Consider the following 21,946-nt stretch of genomic DNA (forward strand, 5'->3'; position numbering starts at 1 on the left):
TTAGATGTTTTTATTGTTAACTCTTTTTCAGAAGCGAATGGGTGCTTTTACTCAGATGGTCCGTCTTGGGCTCTTGGCTCTTTTCTTTCCTGAATCGGATCCATGGGATTTTAAGGTCATTGCCTCCCTGGGGTGCGCGTGCCCCAGCACTGATGTTAGTGACAGCGTGGATGCTTTTAAAATCCAGTTATCGAACGTTGTTCTCTTAAGTCTGGCCAGAAAAGACTTTCTGGAACCAGGTCTGCCCGGTACAGAACGGGCACGTCTGGTAGCCAGGCTTCCTCCCGTCGCCCCACGGCGTCCCCGGAGGCAGAGGCTGGCGCCGCCCGTGCCTCCGCGGCAGCGCTGCAGTCCGGGTTTGAGGCGGCCCCAGGCTGCAGACCAGCTGGGCCGGCGCCAGCCTCCGCACCTGCGCCCCGGATCCCCAGTCCACCTGCGGGGAGTGAGCGCGTCCTGGCTGTGGGTCCTAGTGCCAGGGCTCCGGTGACTGCTTCGCGCCTAGCAGGAGGCAGGTGTCCCACGCCTCGCCTGGGAGAGCTTCCCGCGGTGGGAAGGGGGCCTGCGCCCCACTCGGGGGCCTGCTCCCTCCTCGGGTGCCCCACCTAGCAGAGCCGCTACCGGAGTCACAAGGGCGGGGAGCCTTGGGGTTCCAGTGGCAGCTGGATTTGGGGAGCTGTGCATCTCCCTCTGGCTCTGTGGTTCTCACACTGGCTTGTCCGCCATGCACCCGAAGCCTCAGCCCCGGGAAGGTTTCTCAGGCCCGCCTGCCCTCAGAGCTGGGTCTAACTCTGTTGTGCGTGAGTGTGGCGCAGTGCAGGTCACAAAGCTCCTCTCGCCTAATAAAGACTTTTTAGTTGTGATCTGATTTTCTCCCTTTGACTTTTATTTTCTACAATAAACTTTTAATCAGATGGAAAATTATCTTTTCTAGGAAACCAAGCAGAGGAGTTTGCTTTTTAAAAGCGTTAAAAATGGGCTGATGTCAGCTCTCCTTCTGAGTCAGGGAGTTGTGAAGCTGCATCTTTTTTCTTAGATGAAAATGCTTTTTAAAGATGCTAATTAAGAGGTGATTCTGTGCTTGCTCTGCGTCTTCATTCCTCTTTATTTCATTACTCCAACATGACTCAGGTTTCACAGCGAGACGTCCAGTCACATCCACCCACAGTGAGCTGCACCGAACTATTCCCCAGTGCGTCTGGGAGAGTTTAGGTACCTGCTGGCAGCCAAGAGGAAGCTTGAGTAGTGTCCCGGGGACGGGAGAGCTGAGGTGACCGACCTCAGCTCCAGGAGTAGGGGGGCCGCGGCCAAGGGGGGATGTCACTGGGTGGCTACAGCTCCCAGCCCCGTAGTGCCCGAGACAAGTGCAGCGAGAGCTAGCAAGGCCAGTCGAGTTAACCCAGGGTCTGAGCTGACTCAGGAAGAAGCTAGAGAAAACACAACTCTGAGGTCATTTGTACATGCACTTCATTTAAAAAAAACTTGAAACATCAGTCCTCTCTTCTGTAGCATGAGAGCGTCTCATGCCTCCGTGCCAGTCACTGCATCCGAATTCGGGTGTGAGAAGCGAAGTGACAGGGACTCAGAGTTTGCACAGGAACGCATCGTGCGTGTACCCGTATGCGTGACAGGGAGGGAGAAGAGCACCCAACTAATACAGTGAGAAAACCTTGGAGGTAGTTAATCAGGGAGAACACCACGGGTGCTACTTTACGTAGATTTGCCAGGACAAAAGATGTAGGAGTAAGGGAGCCAGGCAGGTAGCAGCCTCAGTAGAGGTGAAGGCTTCCAGCCCAACCCCTGAAGACGTCACACAGATGTGTTCGCGTGCCCTTTAGAAAACCGTGTGCATTCTTAACGCAGACCCAGACTTGATGGACTCAGCTGTCAGGAGCTCTCTGAGAGGGAGATGGACATGTGTACTCCCAGGCTCCCGCTTACCAGAACAACTTTATGGAGCCGGAAGTGTCTACCCTGTGTCACTGTCAGGGAAGAGGGTCAAGCTTTTCTTGTTGTTTCTGAAGTTCTTTATCCTCGCTGAATTCTCGAGACAGCTGGGTTGAGGAGCTTAATGCTGGCAATAAGGCGGGGAGGGCAGAAGGAACTTTGGAGAAATGGAACGTGGAGCACAGCACGTCCTGCCCTACAGGTGTTCTCGGGCCACACGCGGGCTGCCGAGCTTAGATCTGTGCAAGACCCTTCTCCTTTGCACTTCGCATTCCTTCCCGTCCATTTCCAGGGCGTCCTAGGCTCTTCTTACCATGCAGGGAGTGTCTGGGGCTTCCCTCTAAGCCCATTTTCTTATGTGGCTTTGCCTTGGCATTACTGCTACCTACCCACAAATAAGCAATTCCTAGTATCAGTACAAGCTGACTCTCTTAAGATTGATTGATTGGTTGATTTGAGGGAGAGTTAGAGGGAGACAGACATAAATCTTCCATCCTCTGGTTCACTCCCCGAATGGCTGCAACAGCCAGGTCTGTGCCAGGCCTAAGCCAGGAACCAGGAACTCCATCTACATCTGCCACATTGGTGACAGGGACCCAAGCCCTTGGGCCATCTTCCTCTGCCTTCCCAGGCGCCTTAGTGGGAGCTGGACTGGAAGTGGAGCAGCCAGGACTCTTGTGCACACTGGTATGGGTGTGGGTGGCCCTGTGCCCCAGCGCTGCACGGCATTATACTCTGATCCCATCTGGGAAGTCACTCAGGGCTTGTGAGAAAACACTCGTTCCCCCAGATGACGTTCCATCTCTGTCAAACCGTAATCATCCCAGGATCGCCATTGCTTTCTAGGGGCTTCTAAGCTAGTTCTTCGCTGGTGAGTCGGTGTAGGAGGTGAGACTCCTGCCAGGCCCTGAACGTGGAGGGAGGCTCCTCCTCACCCCGGCTGGAGGTGGTTCCCCTGCCGCGAGCCGCTTTTTACACAGCGTAAGTTCTGTGCATTGGTGAGAAACATGAAGACACGATTTGCGTTCCCATCAACAGGACTGTGACCATGGATGAGCACAGCCTGTGCTCCCCGGAGGCCCATCTGTCTCACGCAGTGAGTCGTTCTGATCTTCAGTTGAGTCCCCGTGAACAGCCCAGAAAGTTCCCGTGGAGTAGAGCGGCAGCTCCGGCCACTGAGGGGCTGACTGCTGACCGCAGGCAGGGCGGGCGGGCTCTTTGGGAGGAGAAAACGGGTCTGTACCCTCCTCAGTCTCTGCCCTGTGTGGTAGCTACCACGTGGTTTTCACAGGGTCTTTCAGTTCTGGGAGGCTGTGGGTCCCCTCAGGGAGGAGCACACCCAGACTCTTGTTGGGGGCAGAGGTTTTTTAAGGGGAAGACAAACCAGCAGGTGCAGGAGAGCCAGGCGGGAGAGCTCCTTGCAGGCAGGCTGAGAGCCGTGTGCCTGGAGGGCGCCCATCTCGTGCGAGGTTCCAGGGCGAGTCAGCCGCCAGGATGCTGCCGGGACCTTCCTGTGCAGGGACCCCGGCGAGTCTGGAGCTCAGGTGCCTTAGCGGGAAGCCAGGTCTCTCTGGAAGCTCCTGAGCCGTGGGTCCGGCAGGGGCTGCCAGTCCCGGCACGTGCGTGGAGTGGACTCGGTCACAGGCCTCTTGCACGTGGGCGTGAGATGCACGCTCTTCAGTCACTGGCGTTTCCCAGCCACAGAGCCAGTTGCACACACCTTAATGTTTGCCCATGTGAGACGTCCCAGAAGCCTGTGTGGTCTCGGGGGGGGGGGGGGGGGCGTCCCTGGGCTTTGTTTACGTGTGTGCGTTCTGTAGGTGGACTTGCAGCCACTTCAGTTTCTGCAGGATCCTGGCCAGGTTATTTTCTCAATTCTGGGATGACAAGTCATTCCCTCTGGCCCCGGGTGAGAGCTGGATCAGAAGTGGAGCAGCCGGGACTTGAACCCGCGCCCATATGGGATGCCGGTACTACAGGCAGCGGCTTTACCTGCCAAGTCACAGCGCCGGCCCTGACTCCGTCCTGAGAGGACCTGTTCTCTTGTGGGACCTGATCTGGGGCAAGGACAGCATGGAAGGGAGTTGCCGTGGGGACGGACAGGGTCTGGAAGCATGACCAGCGAGAGCCTTGGCCGTGCCACTCAGCCGGGGAGGCTCCCTGAGCAGGGAGCCCTGGGCATCTTCACAGTCGTCCTGGAGCGTGAGGCTGAGAACAGAGCGCCCCAAGGAGCAGCTCTCCCGGGGCTACCAGTGCCCTCCACACACTTCAGACACTTCCCCCCCACCCTGATGTTAAGGTGTCTAAGTGGCTGTTTTACACTTTTTTATGTAGGGATTTTAAAGTGTGGTTGTAGACTGTTATCAGACATGGTAGGTATCCATGGTGCATCGATTGGTTTTGCCTTGTAGCTGGTCGTCTGTGGGGATTGTTGGGCGGCAAGGTATTTTTTTTCCTGTATGAATTTTCATTTCTTCATGGGCCTTTAAGTAAAGAGAAATTATTGTCTAATTAGGAAACGCACATGATTTCCACTACGGAATAACCCCACTGTGGACGCAGCAGCTGTCAGCAGCGTGCGTCTGAAGGCGCTTCGCGGCTTATGGGACAGCGCGCCGCAGTGTGTGACAGCCCTGAGGAGCAGCTGGGGCCCGCGCGAGGAGGTCCCTGCTCTGGTGAGGGCGCAGGGGTCTGTGGTCGGGTCTGTGAGGCAGGTGTAAGGAGCCAGGGCGCTGCACGCCCTGTAGTCTTGGGACGAGCACTTCTCCCTGTTGTGTGATGAACGGGTGCAGTGTTGTGGCCCCCACCCCCACCCGCGGCCTGCAGTGCCAGCTCCAGTCGTGCGCTGCTGGTTTCCCTACGGTGCCTGGCTCAGAGATGCCCACAGAGAGCTCCCTTCATTGCCCAAACACGCACTGTAGCTTCGCTCAGCCCCAGAGGGGGCGGCCCAGCCTCCTCTCACACCAGTTCACGGAGCAGTGTGTGGAGGGCGAACTTGGCGACTCGATCCTTTGTATTCCTCTGCCTTGTGTGGAGACCCTCACTCTTGTCCTTAGTGCAGAAGCTCTTAAAGAAACGGCACATGGCTTTTCAGCCGGTACCTGGGTCACTGCACTGCCCTCTAGCCTGGGGCTCCCAGCCTGGGGAGTCGTTCTCACCCGGTGAAGACCTCGGCCACGCGGAGGCCATTTGACGATTCACCAGCTCAACACTGATTTCTGTACTTCTCCAATATATTTGTGCGAATTATAAAATGTAGATCATGGCTTTTTGTAAACAGTTTCCTGGTGACCATGGAGCCTGTACTTTTCTTTTCTCACCGCCTGGAATGCTTTTCTTAAAGTGTAAAATATTAGGTATTTTGGCATGATTTCATGAATCCCTTGAGTCTTTAAAAATCCTCATTAGGTTTATATATTTAGTGATTCCTTTCCATTGGAGAGATTAGGAAGGGACGCGGCAGCATGCCTGGAGCCTCGCTGCCTGTCCTGCACGGCGTTCCCCTGTGGCAGTTTCGGGACGGGCGGCCTTTGACTGCACCGTGGCATCGGCATCGCTGCGGGAGGCCCCAGCGCTCTGTGCACCCACCTCTCGGGGTCGGCTCACCGCGGTGCTGTGTACCCACCTCTCGGGGTCGGCTCACCGCGGTGCTGTGTACCCACCTCTCGGGGTCGGCTCACTGCAGTGCCGTGCACCCACCTCTCGGGGTCGGCTCACCGCAGTGCCGTGCACCCACCTCTCGGGGTCGGCTCACCCAGTGCCGTGCTCCCACCTCTCGGGGTCGGCTCACCGCGGTGCCGTGTACCCACCTCTCGGGGTCGGCTCACCCAGTGCCGTGCACCCACCTCCCGGGGTCGGCTCACCCAGTGCCGTGCACCCACCTCCCGGGGTCGGCTCACCCAGTGCCGTGCACCCACCTCCCGGGGTCGGCTCACCCAGTGCCGTGCACCCACCTCCCGGGGTCGGCTCACCCAGTGCCGTGCACCCACCTCCCGGGGTCGGCTCACCCAGTGCCGTGCACCCACCTCCCGGGGTCGGCTCACCCAGTGCCGTGCACCCACCTCCCGGGGTCGGCTCACCCAGTGCCGTGCACCCACCTCCCGGGGTCGGCTCACCCAGTGCCGTGCACCCACCTCCCGGGGTCGGCTCACCCAGTGCCGTGCACCCACCTCCCGGGGTCGGCTCACCCAGTGCCGTGCACCCACCTCCCGGGGTCGGCTCACCCAGTGCCGTGCACCCACCTCTCGGGGTCGGCTCACCCAGTGCCGTGCACCCACCTCCCGGGGTCGGCTCACCCAGTGCCGTGCACCCACCTCTCGGGGTCGGCTCACCCAGTGCCGTGCACCCACCTCTCGGGGTCGGCTCACCGCGGTGCTGTGTACCCACCTCTCGGGGTCGGCTCACCCAGTGCCGTGCACCCACCTCTCGGGGTCGGCTCACCGCAGTGCTGTGCACCCACCTCTCGGGGTCGGCTCACCGCGGTGCTGTGTACCCACCTCTCGGGGTCGGCTCACCCAGTGCTGTGCACCCACCTCTCGGGGTCGGCTCACCCAGTGCTGTGCAGGAAAGCCAAAGCTCACGCCGTCAGAAGGCGGAGGTCGGGTCTGCATTCTCAGGCAACGTGCTGTTTGCAGGGCTTTTCTCCAAGCAAAAGAAATGAGGAAGTGCCTGGGCTTGATCCGGTGTGGGGGCAGGGGAGCTGCGCCCGTCTGCACCCCTGCCTCGCCGGGAGCTTAATGTGGGAGAAGAAGGGCGTCCAGGTGGTCCTTCCCCTGCCAGTGGCGTCTTCCCAGGGTCAGGAGCTGTCTGTCACAGGAAGGAAGCCGTGTGAGGTCAGGGCTGGTCACCCCACCACTGACCAGGAAGCCCAAGCAGAGTCAAGTTGCGGTCCAAAGGGAGGAGGGGGAGACCTCTCTCAGACTCGGTGGCCTCTGGCCCTGGGTTTCCTACCTCCATCGCCATTTGGAACCAGGTGATTCTCTGCCATCGGGCCAGCACCCCGACCCTCTCTCCACTGGATGCTCCCTGAACGCCTCACCGGTTCCCACAGGGAGAGTCTCCCTGCACGCTGCACGTGGTCAGGCACGGTGCTGGGGCCTGTTTGTGAAGCAGGCAAGGACCGAGCTCCATGGGAAGGGGCACTATCAGATCTGCGTTTGTGTCCGTCTTCTGTGTGGAGATACCTGGCCGCACCTGAAGAGTGTGTCTGTCCATGGATTACCCGGGCAAACTCACAGCGAACTTCTCGGAGCGAGAGGTCGTGGCCCAGAGGACTCAGCAGCCTCCAAGGCCGGTGTCTGACGCTCGTCTGCAGACAGACACAGCCGCGATTTTTCGCCCGTGGTTCAGCACGAAGCACAGTGAGCCCGTTCTTGAGCCCCCACTCAGGTTATTTTTCACAAGCACCGAGCAAGAGGGCAAACCTGAGGACCCTCCGGCTTGAAACACAGGGAAAGAACCTTCCGCCTGGAGTTCAGGGAGTGGGGCTCTGCACGACCTCACCCTGCGTACACACGGCACGGTGACCAGCTCAGACACTGGCGCCAGGGCAGTTCCGGAACAGGCAGCCGTCTGTCCTTGTGGGCATGGGTGCTGTGTGCCTACGGAAGAGGGTACTCCTGTGGGCATGGGTGCCGTGTGTCTAAGGAAGACGGTGCTCCTGTGGGCATGGGTGCTGTGTGCCTAAGGAAGAGGGTGCTCCTGTGGGCATGGGTGCTGTGTGTCTAAGGAAGAGGGTGCTCCTGTGGGCATGGGTGCTGTGTGTCTAAGGAAGAGGGTGCTCCTTGTTGTGGGCATGGGTGCTGTGTGTCTAAGGAAGGGGTGCTCCTTGTTGTGGGCATGGGTGCCGTGTGTCTAAGGAAGAGGGTGCTCCTGTGGGCATGGGTGCTGTGTGTCTAAGGAAGAGGGTGCTCCTGTGGGCATGGGTGCTGTGTGTCTAAGGAAGAGGGTGCTCCTTGTTGTGGGCATGGGTGCTGTGTGTCTAAGGAAGAGGGTGCTCCTTGTTGTGGGCATGGGTGCCGTGTGCCTAAGGAAGAGGGTGCTCCTGTGGGCATGGGTGCCGTGTGCCTAAGGAAGAGGGTGCCCTTGTGGGCATGGGTGCTGTGTGTCTAAGGAAGAGGGTGCTCCTGTGGGCATGGGTGCCGTGTGTCTAAGGAAGAGGGTGCTCCTTGTTGTGGGCATGGGTGCCGTGTGTCTAAGGAAGAGGGTGCTCCTGTGGGCATGGGTGCCGTGTGTCTAAGGAAGAGGGTGCTCCTTGTTGTGGGCATGGGTGCTGTGTGTCTAAGGAAGAGGGTGCTCCTTGTTGTGGGCATGGGTGCTGTGTGTCTAAGGAAGAGGGTGCTCCTTGTTGTGGGCATGGGTGCCGTGTGTCTAAGGAAGAGGGTGCTCCTTGTTGTAGGCATGGGTGCTGTGTGTCTAAGGAAGAGGGTGCTCCTTGTGGGCATGGGTGCCGTGTGTCTAAGGAAGAGGGTGCTCCTTGTTGTAGGCATGGGTGCCGTGTGTCTAAGGAAGAGGGTGCTCCATGTTGTGGGCATGGGTGCTGTGTGTCTAAGGAAGAGGGTGCTCCTTGTTGTGGGCATGGGTGCCGTGTGTCTAAGGAAGAGGGTGCTCCTTGTTGTGGGCATGGGTGCCGTGTGCCTAAGGAAGAGGGTGCTCCTGTGGGCATGGGTGCCGTGTGTCTAAGGAAGAGGGTGCTCCATGTTGTGGGCATGGGTGCTGTGTGTCTAAGGAAGAGGGTGCTCCTGTGGGCATGGATGCCGTGTGTCTAAGGAAGAGGGTGCTCCTTGTTGTGGGCATGGGTGCCGTGTGTCTAAGGAAGAGGGTGCTCCTGTGGGCATGGGTGCCGTGTGTCTAAGGAAGAGGGTGCTCCTTGGGGCGTCAGCAGGTGGCACCGTGCCTGGCACTGGCCCTCAGTAGAAACGGCTCCGTGTCTCACCTCTGCCCCGAGATGCAGGCTCTCCCACCGCTTCCTGTATCCTCCAGGCCTTAAGTGGAGATTTTGCCTCTGTTGTATAAAAGCCTAGCGTCTTCCATTGCCTGTGTCTTCTGTCCCAGCTCCCTAGCCACGGTCAGTACGCAGTGTGAGCCCACACGAGCTCTTCTCACCCTGTTTCCCACCACTGCCCAGAATGATCTTTGCATGTCAGAGCTGTCCCTCTCAAACGTCCCATTTACCTCACCGGAAGTGCCCCTGCTGTCCGAGCCCTCCATCCTTGGACACAGCTCTGTCCCCGCCCTGCAGTCAGCCGTCCATCCTGGCAGTCCTTGCCCCGCATTCAGTAGCTGCCTTGTGTGCCTGTCAGGGCGGAGGGACAGGAATGCTGCAGAGACAGGCGTGGCCCTGCTCTCCAGGGCTTTGCAGTGGCTGTGGCTGCGTGCATGGACCCCTCTCCAGGCCTGCCTCTCTCAGGAGTTGCATCATGGTGGCATCCCCAAGTTGTAGTGCAGACCTGGATACACAGTGGCACGTTGGAAACATGCTGGCTTGATCTTTAGCATACTGGTGTGTATTTACAAGGGGGACTGACCTATGGTAGCAGGCCTCATAGACTCTGAGAGTTAGTTTAAAGGCAGAACTGATACTGACAGCCATGACCATAACCTCTTGGTGGTTTCCGTGGCGCCAAGGCGCTGGGATTCATGGAACAGTGCCTTTTTCTTTTTTTGACAGGCAGAATTAGAGAGAGAGAGAGAGAAAGGTCTTCCTTTTCCATTGGTTCATCCCCCAAGTGGCCGCTGCGGCCGGCGCTGCGCTGATCCGAAACCAGGAGCCAGGTGCTTCCTCCTGGTCTCCCGTGCAGGTGCAGGGCCCAAGGACCTGGGCCATCCTCCACTGCCCTCCCGGGCCACAGCAGAGAGCTGGACAGGAAGAGGGGCAACCGGGACAGAATCCGGTGCCCCAGCTGGGACTAGAACCCGGGGTGCCGGTCTGCAGGCAGAGGATTAGCCTAGTGAGCTGCAGCGCCGGCCGGAACAGTGCATTTTTAAATGGAGACAGTTCTGAAATGGAAGTAAGATTGTCTTTTGTGGCAGATAGAGTTAGCTTGATGAAACTCGCTGCGTTGCCCTTGCTTTTCTCACTTTGTCCCAGCCCAGCACAGCACTAGCACAGCCTGAACTCCCCAGTTTCTGCCCCCTGTCGGTGGCGGGGATCCCCAGCTTACTGGCGGCGTGGCCACGCCCCACAGCTGACGTCGGCCTGGGTGTCTGTGCTCAGAAGTGATACAGTGGGCTCGAAACAGACACATTTCACAGCCGTCCATACGCTGCACCCAGTAAGATGCTGCTGTGGGGCGGTGGGGTCCCAGGTTGTTCTTATTCCAGTTTCCTGGCCTCTGTATGAGGTAAGAATTCAAGGCAAAGACGTGCGTAGCGTCCAAGAATGGGAGCAGGAGTTACCGAAGGAAGTAGAGCAGGGTCAGACACGAGAGTGAGGCGCCTCGTGAGGAGAGGCTGCCCCCACCCCTGGTCAGCGGTGCCCTCTGTTGGAAAGGCCGCGGTGCCCTGGCTGAACATGTGGATGGGGTAGAGTTTCTGTGAGAAAGTTTCATGGCGTCTGCACGTGGAGCTCAGTGTACGCGTGTTCATCATGGCGTCGGCACATGGAGCTCAGTGTACGCGTGTTCATCATGGCGTCGGCACGTGGAGCTCAGTGTACGCGTGTTCATCATGGCGTCGGCACGTGGAGCTCAGTGTACGCGTGTTCATCATGGTGTCGGCACGTGGAGCTCAGTGTACGCGTGTTCATCATGGCGTCTGCACGTGGAGCTCAGTGTACGCGTGTTCATCATGGCGTCGGCACGTGGAGCTCAGTGTACGCGTGTTCATCATGGCGTCTGCACGTGGAGCTCAGTGTACGCGTGTTCATCATGGCGTCGGCACGTGGAGCTCAGTGTACGCGTGTTCATCATGGCGTCGGCACGTGGAGCTCAGTGTACGCGTGTTCATCATGGCGTCGGCACGTGGAGCTCAGTGTACGCGTGTTCATCATGGCGTCGGCACATGGAGCTCAGTGTACGCGTGTTCATCATGGCATCTCCGCGTGGAGCTCAGTACTCAGCACTCAGTGTACGCGTGTTCATCATGGCGTCTGCACGTGGAGCTCAGTGTACACGTGTTCATCATGGCGTCGGCACGTGGAGCTCAGTGTACGCGTGTTCATCATGGCGTCGGCACGTGGAGCTCAGTGTACGCGTGTTCATCATGGCGTCGGCACATGGAGCTCAGTGTACGCGTGTTCATCATGGCGTCTGCACGTGGAGCTCAGTGTACGCGTGTTCATCATGGCGTCGGCACGTGGAGCTCAGTGTACGCGTGTTCATCATGGCGTCTGCACGTGGAGCTCAGTGTACGCGTGTTCATCATGGCGTCGGCACATGGAGCTCAGTGTACGCGTGTTCATCATGGCGTCTGCACGTGGAGCTCAGTACTCAGTACTCTGTACGTGTGTTCATCATGGTGTCTGCATGTGGATCTCAGTGTACACGTGTTCATAGTGGCATCTCCGCGTGGAGCTCAGTACTCAGCACTCAGTGTACACGTGTTCATCATGGTGTCTGCATGTGGATCTCAGTGTACACGTGTTCATAGTGGCATCTCCGCGTGGAGCTCAGTACTCAGTGTACGCGTGTTCATCATGGCGTCTCCACGTGGAGCTCAGTACTCAGTGTACACGTGTTCATCATGGCGTCTGCATGTGGATCTCAGTGTACACGTGTTCATGACGTCTCTGCGTGGAGCTCAGTGTACACGTGTTCATAGTGGCGTCTCCGCGTGGAGCTCAGTACTCTGTACGTGTGTTCATCGTGGTGTCTGTGGTGGCGATGGCGTGGGTGCAGGTGGGAAGTGGGTGACTGGATTAACACACAAGAAGAGGAGTTAGCATGCAGGCTGGAGACACAGAGACTGCTGGACCCTCCCCGCTCCTCTGCCCTTCACTGACTCCCTGCCTGACCTCTTCACCCCTCCCCCAGCCCAGGATTTTTCATCCTTTAATCTTCGTGGGAGGCGGAGAGAGGATGGTGTATCTGCCATATCTGCCTGGTGCGGCACTGGTCTTGTCCCTGCCTGTCCAGGGAACGGAAACCTCTTGCTAACTGGTCTGGAGACTGGGTCTCAGGAGGTGGGGTATTGCCCCCATCATTGTCAGAGGTGGAGTCCCTGTGTAACCATGATTTCTGCGAGTAACTTGACAGTTAAGATGGGGCCCAATTGGAAAAAGAAAAGGGAAAACATATTCTTCCTAATTCTGCCTGAATGGTAAAAGCTGGAAGACTTTCCTTACCAAAGATAGAGAACCACGGCCTGGACATAAATGCTCGTGAGATCTTTCCAGGAGTGCAGTGTTGCTAAAGGCGGCAGATTCCGAAAGTCTCTGTACAGACGCCACCTTGCTCTGCCAGCAGATAGTCTGGGGCTACTTCGTTTTCCATGACCACTTTGGCTGGGGAGCCCAGACAGGTGTAGTTGCTCTGGCACCTAGCAGGAGTCTAAGCTCTGCTGCCCCAGGCGGTAGACAGATGTCTTAGAGCAACTTCGTGAGCGTAGCGGCAGTGTGCTGAGATTCGGGAGAAGGGGTGGATAGGACATATCTTTCCATGAGGAAAAGTGTATAATACAGAACAAAATTTACTTCTGGCTTTTTGCAGAGATGTTGGGATCCTCAGGTGGCTTATAGGAGGAGGCGGAGTTACCCTCTGTGTGCCTGTGAAGACCCCCCACGTGGAGGTTACAGCTGTCTCCAGGATCTTGGGGACAGCAGCCGCCTTCGCTGCCCTCTGCCGGGCCTCCGCTCCCCTGCTGCCGTCTCCTGCCCTGCGCAGCACTCGGGAGGCTCCCGAACTGCCCGCAGGAGGCTGAAGTCACGTCCTCACTGTTCACGGGAGAGTCCGCGCGGTCAGTACGCCCTCCTCTCCATGCGTCTGCCTGCGCGTCCTCACTGTTCACGGGAGAGCCCCGCGCGGTCAGTACGCCCTCCTCTCCGCGCGTCTGCCTGCGCGTCCTCACTGTTCACGGGAGAGCCCCGCGCGGTCAGTACGCCCTCCTCTCCGCGCGTCTGCCTGCGCGTCCTCACTGTTCACGGGAGAGCCCCGCGCGGTCAGTACGCCCTGCTCTCCGCGCGTCTGCCTGCGCGTCCTCACTGTTCACGGGAGAGCCCCGCGCGGTCAGTACGCCCTGCTCTCCGCGCGTCTGCCTGCGCGTCCTCACTGTTCACGGGAGAGCCCCGCGCGGTCAGTACGCCCTCCTCTCCGCGCGTCTGCCTGCGCGTCCTCACTGGTCACGGGAGAGCCCCGCGCGGTCAGTACGCCCTTCTCTCCACGCGTCTGCCTGCGCACGTAGACCCAAGAAGGCACATTTGGAGTTTGCGTAGGTGATCACCTCGTTGGCCCTTTCAGCCTCACAGGCCAGAGTGCTGGTTGGCAAAGCCTGAGCTCCCACCCCGGGAGCGAGATCCACTCTGGCGCACCCTTTCTAACTCCTTCCTCCGTGCAGCTGCTGCGGCCAGCAGACTGTTCAACGTCTGGGTTTCCCAGAGGTCCCTCAGGTCCAGGGGGCCTGCTGAGCCCCTCTGCTCTGCGGTGTCTACGCACGAGGGCCTTCAGGTGGCACAGGGTAGCTGGATTGAGGACGTGGCGTGCTTTGAGAGTTACTGCAGAAGGGCCTGTACTCAGTGAGGCACCGTCCTGTTAGCCACAGATGTCCTTTAACCTCCGGAGCCCCTTGCGTCTGGTGTGGACTGTGAACTTCAAGGGGAAGGCCTGAAGTCAGCGTGGCGGCTTTCTCTGCAAAAGCTCAGTAGTGTCGCTCCCCCTCTTCGTGGAGGAACGACACAGGACCCTGCGCTGTTCTTTCGTCTGCTCGGCCCTCCCCGGGTTTGCTGCTGGTTCTTCCCGGGTTGGCTGCCGTCCCTTCCACCTCCGTGGAAGGGCAGTTCCCCCTGCCACATTCCCCACTTCCGCAGGGGAGCGGCACACCGCCGGCCGGCCCTCTCGGGGGCTGCACAGGTGTTCCCCTTAGATGTTCCTGGTGCATGCCGTCTCTCTCCTCCTTTATAGTCCTCCTCCGCCAATCCCAACTCTGCTGCCCACACGCCGAGTACGGTGCTCTCCAATCAGGAGCAAGTCCTACAGTTAATTGGTTGAACTGGAGGCAGCTGTGCAGAAGCTGTTTCCTCCTCTCCCATCGCCATATTGTGGGAGAGCAGATGCATAGAATAAGTCTTAATTCCAGTAACTCAGTCCAGTCCGAGTTGCTCCCCACAAGTAGCAGGCACGCAGGTCCTCCCGTGGCCTGAGAGTCCAGCTGCTCGGATAGTAGGTCCCTGTTGCGGAAGCAGGAGTGCACTCGGCTACCCCGCTTCTGTGCTAGAGTGAAAGGCTCATCTAGAGTCGAGATTCCTAGTGTGGGAGACCTGATCAGCAGGTCCTTAGTCTTTGGAAAAGCCTCCTGTTGCTCTCCTGTCCATTCAGGTGGGTCAGTCCCTTTAAGCCCTCACATAAAGTTTTGGCTCTAAACTTGAATCCCGGGATCCAGAAACCTGCCGTTGTCAGGAATGCTCTTAGCTGGTGGCCCTGTGCACAGTACAACTGCCTTTCCTGAAGTGACAGGACAGGCTTCCTCAGGGACAGACCATGTCCCCAGTAAGTTGCTTCCTGTCTAGAAATCTCAGCTTCGGTTGGAGAAACGTTGCATCTTTAATCCTCTGAAAAGTTAAGACCTGGACGGTGTTTTTGTCCAAGCCCTCCTTGGAGGGAGTGCAGATGAGGAATCATCTACGTATGGAGACGGCGCCAGTCTTTAACAGGAGCCATGTTCCTGGCAGGGCATTGCCCGCGGGCGAGAACTGTCCTTGGTGCTTTGAGGAAGGACTGTCCAAGTGTACTGCTGAGTACTGTTTGAGGATGGATCAGTCCATTTGAAGGCAAACAGATACTGGGATTCTCGGTGTAATGGCATGCAGGAGAGGGCACCCTTCAGTTCCCGGACCGAGAAACAAGGCACCTGCCTTCCATATCGAGCAAGAACAGTGCAGGGATTGGCACAGCAGGGTGGAGGGAAATAGCTGCCCACTGACGGCGCCGAGTCCTGAGCCGTCGTGTGGTCACCCCTCTGGCTTCGGGGGCAGGGTGAGGAAGCTGGCACAGACCCAGGACTCGTGTTTGAGGAATCTCAATCAGAAGTGGGAGTCCTCACTTAGCTTCTGGATTTAAGGTGCAGGAGTGTCGTCTTGGCCTCTAAGGACCGTGATGAGGCCAGCACGTTCCCGACCCCAGATTTGAGGGTCTGCTCCAGCTTGGATTTCAGCCGGGACTTGTCTCAGTGCTCCTTAGCATTAGGACAAGAGACTCAGACTTCGGGGTGATTGAGCTGAGAGTGGCGCCCAGGGATGGCAGCGAGACCTCGAGTAGAGGTGCTGGACGCCGGCACCGCTGGGCATTGGTGCGAGGGCAGCCGTCTGGCGATGCAGAGGCAGAGAAAGTTCTTGAGAGAGAGGCCTGCCCTCGGCTCCTGTCATGGTGAGCAGTTTGAGGACAGGACTCCGTGTGGGAATTCAGTGCAGGGCGGCCCCTGTGTGAGTGAGGAAGCCAGTAACCTTACCTGGGACGCTGAGGTGCTTATCTGGGCTGTGGGAGCTGCCTGGCTGCCCGGCCTCTTCAGCCCTCAGGCAAGGGCATGAGGGACCCGGGAGACCACCTCCCTCAGAGCGGAAGAAAGCCCCGTGTCCACTGACGCAAGGGCCAGATGGGCTGTCGGGCAGGGGCGTTCCAAGCGCCAGTGTCCCAGCTCCTCACACCTGAAACACTCTCTATTGGGCCCTGCGGCAATAGCAAGACACCCTCGGGTGACTCCGAGGCCACCGGGTCTGGTTGTGCAGGCCGCTGTCCCACGTTGGAGCACCCTCCTCGTCAGCCCTTTCTTTTGAACACCTGGAACTCTAGATCCGTATCCGATTCGTGGGAGCCTGGGGTCCCCCTCGCCAGTTTCTGAAGCTTCCTCAGTACCTGTGCTGAGTAGATGGAGAAATGGTACCAAACAGGGCCCGTTCTCAGGAGCGCTAGGTCAGTGTTCCTCCAGGCGTCTGCCAGCCGTCCTCGGAACGGGCGTTTTCTTTCCTGTGCCGTCTCGCCTCCCAGGCTTGAGTGCATCCCCTCCTCCACTCTGCTGGCAGAGTGTGCGCGGTCTCAGTGCGTCATTCACGGTGGCCTCTTGGGCAGCCCCAGTCAGGTGCTGCTGTTGGCACTGCTGGAGCCCCAGCACAGCACTGAGGCTTTGGGGGTCATCAGAGAATCAGCGGGAGCCTCAGACTCACTGCTTCCTTCTGAGGTGCAGCTGGTGGTTACGGCAGGGCCACGTCGGAGACCAGAGCCGGGGCCCGAGGCTCCTCAGTGGATTTGGTAGGATCTTTGGAAACATCCCCAGCTTTGTTGACAGCAGTTGAAGTCAGTCATGGAGAAAGGACATGTCCACCAAAAGCCTCAGCACCTCCATTTGCGACCTGTCTCGGGACAGAGCCTACTGACATCTGGCTGGAGGAGGCCCCACTGCGAATGACGAGTTGCGCTGACTCTGGGAGGGGGGACAGGGTGGGTTGCACGGTGGCAGTCATGGGAAAACAGGCAAAGGAGAAGCAGGTTCTGAGGGTGCAGGGGAGGACCTAGCGACCCCCAGGGATGGTCCCAGCATCAGGACATGCTGAACTCAGGGTGATGGAGGGCCCACCAGTAGTGGGTCATCCACTGTGTCTGTATGTTGCTCCCTTACGTTCCTGGTCTTTAAGAGCAGTGGTGCCCACAACTCCCAAGAGTGGGGTTTTCAAAGAGGACTACAAAGACCTGGATGTAAGGAACTTGTGCCCAGTTTTGTTGTCTCTTAGGAAAGAGTCAAGATGTGAGTAGTATTAAGGTTGAGTCCCGTGTAGTGGCCGGGTCTCCCCATTTTCTAGTTTATGTCTTGGCCAGAGAATGTTGCAGGAGGAAACAAGTTCTTGGTTGTAGTATTTAGCTTGAGAGGTTCCCGGTTACCAGAAAGCATGCCAGGGCTGGGCCCATGGGAGTGGATGTGGTTACCTGTCGCTGGAAGTCTGTCCATGACCCAGGGAGAGGAGAGGAGGGCATGGCTCTGCGTGAGCCCAGTCACACAAAAGCAGCCTGCTGGAGCCCTGTGTTATGAAAGATTGGGCATCTAGAGGTCTCCCTGCACCCCAAGTTGGGGCTCCCTGGGATCCATACCCCAGCCTTTCCACAGCCTCCCTAAGGCTGATCCAGCCCTGAAATCTTACACATCTCAGATGCAGCTGTCCGTGCCCCGGTTATTCCCGGGGACTTTCCCCTCCATGCCTCGGGCTCCTGGGTCACAGTGGGTTGCACCACACCCAGGGCTCAACTTGAGTCCTGGGGGGCGCTAAGCTGCGTCCAGGAGTCCTTAGACCTTCGAGCTTCCCCATGCCTGGGGTACAGCTTGAACCCTAGGGCAATGACTTGCATCCAGGTATCCTCAGACTCTGGAGCTAAAACCCACATCTGAGGTCTGGCTTGAACCTCGAAGCTTTTGAAAGGAGTGGGGAGCTTGGGCATGAGAGATGCCAAGCTCCAGCCAACTGGTAGCAGCCTGAAGCATAAGCTGACACTGAGAAACAGGGCCTAGAGCTGCCCCTGGAAGCCAGAAACCACAGACATTCCAGCTCGAATGGCTTGGAGCAGCCTGCATCAGCCACCCATGATGGGGCCAGAGCTCCATCCTGCCTCTGGACATTTCTGCCAGGTCAGGGTTATGAGCCGGGCAGTGGACCCACTGCCCCAAGCAGACCATGAGCTGGCCACTGGGGCTTGGGTCAGCGGACAGGGGAAGGGAGGAATGGCAGAGTGTGCTCCCCAGACATGTTGGCCAACCAGGCAGGTAAACTGTCCCCACCCAGGGGAGGTACAGCAGAAGGTGGGCACCTGGTCCAGCCTCCAGAAGCCGGCTGATTCCGGTCTGTGATGTCCCGCTTCCTGGGAGCTGCCCCAAAGCCTGGACGCTGAGCCCTTGCACTGGGCCCACAGATTTGGGGTGCCTGTGCTTGCTCCATGGCCTTTGCTGTCCCGTGCTGCTCCTGGCTCCATGTGTCTGCAGCCACAGAAGAAGGGCAGGCAGGGTGGCCACACGTTCACCACCCGCAGTGGCCAGACCCTGGCACCGTGCTCCAGAAGCAAGATCTGGCTCACCTTTGAGGAGCCCAGCAGGGGTGATCTCACAGCCTGTGCCAGCTCCGGGATGCCAGGTGGCCTGTGCGCTCCCTGCTGAGAACTGGGAACTAGCCAGAGGCCTGTGTCCCCACCGCAGGCTAGCGCATCTGGGCATAGTTCTCCCTTGGCTTTCCCAGGTTGCATCTGGCAGCTGTGACTGGTGACCACTGCCTTTCCTCACTGGCTGCTGCCCGTGGCTATGTGCTCCGTGGAGCTTCCAGCCTGTAGCTGGCTTCAGTTACTAAGACATAGCAAAGAAGTCCCCAGTTTAGCATTTCAAAGGCCCGCCAGAGATGCTGAGCTGAAGAGAAGAGAGCTTGACCACCCTGGCATGCACTCCCCAGATGTCCGTGCTGTGTGTGTGTCTCTCTCCCCAGCTCTCCTGGCTGGCTCACCACTTAATGCTGTGGGACTTGGGGTCCCCCAGCTGTTTCATTCTTGCCTCCATGTGAGGTAAGAATTCAACGCAGAGATGTGGGTAAAGTGCGAGAATGGATCAGGCTTTATCTAAAGAGAGAGCACGTTCAGACATGACTGTAGGAGACACTCACCCCGAGGAGAGGAGTGTGCCGCACCGTTCAGTGGTCCCATTGGTGTGGTGCCCTGAGTACAAAAACAGGGTTTGGGCAGGGTTCCGTGCACACAGTGCTGTCGAAAGTTTCGTGACATCTGCACGCGTGTTCACGCCATCTCCACGGGCAGGTCACTGTACAGGTGTTCATTTTGCTGTCTCCACGTGGGGCTCAGGATATGTGTGATCATCATGGCGCCTCCACGTGGAGCTTGGTGTACACACATCATGCCGTCTCCACGTGGAGTTCAGCGTATGCGTGTTCTTTGTGGCAGAGGCACAGGTGCACCACGGGAAAGCGGGTGTGCTGAATCGACACGCGAGGGGGTGGAGTCAGGGTGGGAGACCACAAGAGACTCCTGGAAGCTCCGGCTCCTGTCTCCCCATGCATACTGGATACTGAGTGCCACAGGCTGCAGGAGGGCCTGCCAAGCCCACACTTTGCTTCCTGCAAAGAGGGCACTTGAGCTTTTAGGTGGCTTGGTAATTTTTAGCCTCTTTATTCGACAGCTTTCCCACTGACCCCAGTTAGTTTAAGGCATGCTTAAACTAGCTGCACTTTTCCCTCCCCCCACCTATCCTCATGCCAACCCAGACTCTGCCTGTACATCCAGCGATACAAAGTAAACCGCCTGTGGGGTGAGTAGGTCACCACGAGTGCCAGCCTTGGAGAACACTTTCTTAAAGACGCGGCTCAGAGGTCAGAGGCAGGCGTTACGCTGGGTGCTGAGGCAGCAGGGGAAGAGAGAGAGAAGGACCCTTCTCGTGAGGTGTGCGTGCTGGTGAGAGATCGGTGGCCTGGCTGACGTTGGCCAGGGACGCTTGGAGTCGTGGCGAGGCCCAGGATCATCATGGGCGTTGGAAGGAAACGGCTGAGCAGCGGCCACAGCAGAGCCCCCGGGGGGCTCCAGGTGCGGAGGAGCCGGCAGAGGACCTGCGTGCTGGGGAAACAGCAGCAGCGAGCCGTGGTTCTGGGCAGGTGCTCGTGCAGCTGTGGTAGGCGCTGGCAGTGCCAGGCTACTTAAATTTTACTGAATCCAAATAAAAACAAAATGGAAAGTTCACACGCCACGTGTCAAGTTCTGGATTTGCTCTGTGCACCTGGGGCTGCTTGACTGGACAGAGTCGAGTGTTCTCGTCATCACCAGGTTGTATTGGACAGTACCTCTTCAGATAAGCTCACCCGAGTGTCACACACCTGGAGGCATGGCACCACCTTCCCATTTGGCAGACAGGGAAAGTAAGGCACAAGGGGTTATGTGTGATGTGCCCAAGGCTGCAGAGTGAGTGAGCGCAGAGCTGGGGTTCTGAGCCTGGGGCTGACCCTTGCCCTGCTGTGAGCATGTCAGTCTGCATCATTGCACGAGGGGCCCGAGCATCCCTGGAGTTTGACGTCCTCAGGACCTCCTGGAATGAGGGGCAGCCACGCCCATTAAGCAGTCACGCCCCAGCTCATTTGTCACCGTAGCTCACAGGTGAGGATGGGACATGCCCACTGCACAGTCCACCTTCAGCTGACCGTGGCGATGTGCAGACCACCCCTTAGTAAGATCTTGTTGCGTGTTTTGAGAGGGGGCTGGAGGAAATTTTGAACAAGGGATCGGGTCTTTCTGACTGATGGCGCAGGCCTGTGTCAGTGCCGTCACTGTGTCTGAAAAAAGGCGTCCAGGGGCTGGCATTGTGGTGTCATGGGTTAGCTGCCACCTGCTATGCCAGCATCCCACGTGGGCACCAGTTCAAGTCCCAGCCGCTCCACTTTCAATCCATCTCCCCGCTAAAATGCCTGGGAAAGCAGCAGAGGATGGCCTAAGTCCTTGGGCACCAGAACCCAAACGGGAGACCTGGAAGAAGCTCCTGGCTCCTAGCTGCAGCCTGGCCCAGCCCTTGCCATTGCAGCCATTTGGGAAGTGACCAGAAGATGGAAGACAGAGCGCTCTGTCTCTCCCTCTGTTTCTGTAATTCTGCTTTTCAAATACATAAAATAAATCTTTAAAAAGAAAGGCATCTACCCGGCACCAGGAAAATTCTGTGTGGTCTCAGCAAGGCATTGTAGCTCCCCTCTCTGCACCTCAGTTCCCCATCCGTGGAGTGAGGAAACAGACGGTGCCTACTGTGGGCTGTTGTGGAAGCTCTCCGTGCAACCCGAGACACAGCGTGAGGCACGCCTGGGCCACATGATCAGGATGCACAGGACACAACAGGAGTGCCTCTGCTCCTCCCTGCTTCCAAACACCGCAAGTTTGGAAACCAAGGCCGCTCTAGGGAGGCCCAAGGCAGAGCAGTGCCAGCCTTGGAAATGGCTTTGCTCTCAGCTCCTGTGCTTGTGAACTTAGGCAAGTGCCTTACTCCTCCTTAACACGGCCGTTGTTGCGCCTGATGGCTCGGCTGTTTGGAGAGTGCAGTGATGGGCCTGGCCCGGACATTTGGTGAATGCGGTCAGCTTCTTGTGTTTAAAATGTGCTTTTGAGTGCTTTCCTGCCCAGCTGCCCTTACCCACGGTGGGTGTCGAGACAGAATTGATGGTCATCAAAGCCGACCTGTGTCCAGCTTGCCCACCATTAAATGCAGTGGTCACACCCTCAAAAGGCCTGGGGCAGGAAGGGGGCCTGCACATAGCAGCTGCTGCGCTGAGATGGGAGCTGCTTCACCCCCGACCAGTGAGAGAAGTGGTCGCCACACGGGACCTACGGTGCCTTCCTGCCCGTCTGGAACACCGGGCGCCGGCTGACCGGCAGGCCAATCAGAGCTGGGTCCCCTGGAAGACGCCGATGCACGTAGCCTGAGGATCGTGAGCTTCACGTGGAAACCTGGGCACTCGGAACCACACTTGCTGGCTTTCCGAAGCGTGGCTGTGTCAGCTGCTTATTAGTGAAAGTATCTGAATCAAAGTGGGCCCGGAAAGAGTGCGTCACAGCTGAGGATTATAGTTGGTCATGTGAAACGAACAGGAGGTCACATGACAAAGGAAAACAAAACCAGGCCGCTGTACAAGTGGGAAGAGTGGCAGAAGCCCAGACGAAAGATGGTGACCTCCCGAGAGGTCAAGGACAGAGGAGTGTAGGCTGTGGTGGTCACTTCCCCGCCCCAGCTTCTTGCACGCGGCTCCCACAGCTGATTCTCGCTCTGGGAAATCTGCTCGTCTGTCTGGTGCTTCTGGGCCATGGCGATTGCCTGAGACTGAGGACAAGCCCTCATGGAGCAAGCACAC

General features: G+C 58.1%; 1 protein-coding gene across 2 annotated transcripts in view; it reads left to right on the forward strand.

The window, feature by feature from the left end:
• CCDC92 (coiled-coil domain containing 92) overlaps positions 1-21,946 on the forward strand; it is a 35,579-nt gene that overhangs the window by 1,245 nt on the left and 12,388 nt on the right. The gene's annotated exons all lie outside the window — the stretch shown is intronic.

This window comes from Oryctolagus cuniculus, chromosome 21 (genome assembly GCF_051225735.1).
Source record: "Oryctolagus cuniculus isolate XC-2025 breed Fujian yellow rabbit chromosome 21, ASM5122573v1, whole genome shotgun sequence".
Taxonomy (NCBI): domain Eukaryota; kingdom Metazoa; phylum Chordata; class Mammalia; order Lagomorpha; family Leporidae; genus Oryctolagus; species Oryctolagus cuniculus.